Below are 444 nucleotides of genomic sequence, written 5' to 3'. Positions count from 1 at the left end.
TTAGTAGAAATGGGGTTTCACTGTGTTCGCCAGGATGGTCTCGATCTCCTGACCTTGTGATCCGCCCGCCTCGGCCTCCCAAAGTGCTGGGATTGCAGGCCTGAGCCACCACGCCCGGCCACGCCTGCAACTCTTAATGAGTTCAGTTTTGTGGTCAGTTCAGGCACTGCTATCTGATTGTGTGGTCGAGAATTCCAGATTTGTTTTTGGCCCAGCCATGCCTTCTCACTACATGGCCCCCGAGGGACATTTTAGCATGAGGGACAATGGCAAACAGTAGCAGCAGAAAAGGACAATGCCTCATTTTACCTTCTGGCATGGGGCTGACTCTCCAGATTGGAGGTCTCTGGCAGAATGGACTGAACTACATGGCTTAGGTCTATACGAGCCTCTCCCTCTCTCTGAAACCAGACTCCAAGTTCAGGACCACTCTGTCCTCCAGCG

This window comes from Mandrillus leucophaeus, unplaced genomic scaffold (genome assembly GCF_000951045.1).
Source record: "Mandrillus leucophaeus isolate KB7577 unplaced genomic scaffold, Mleu.le_1.0 Scaffold2, whole genome shotgun sequence".
In the NCBI taxonomy this organism is placed as follows: domain Eukaryota; kingdom Metazoa; phylum Chordata; class Mammalia; order Primates; family Cercopithecidae; genus Mandrillus; species Mandrillus leucophaeus.
This window is presented reverse-complemented; position numbering follows the sequence as displayed.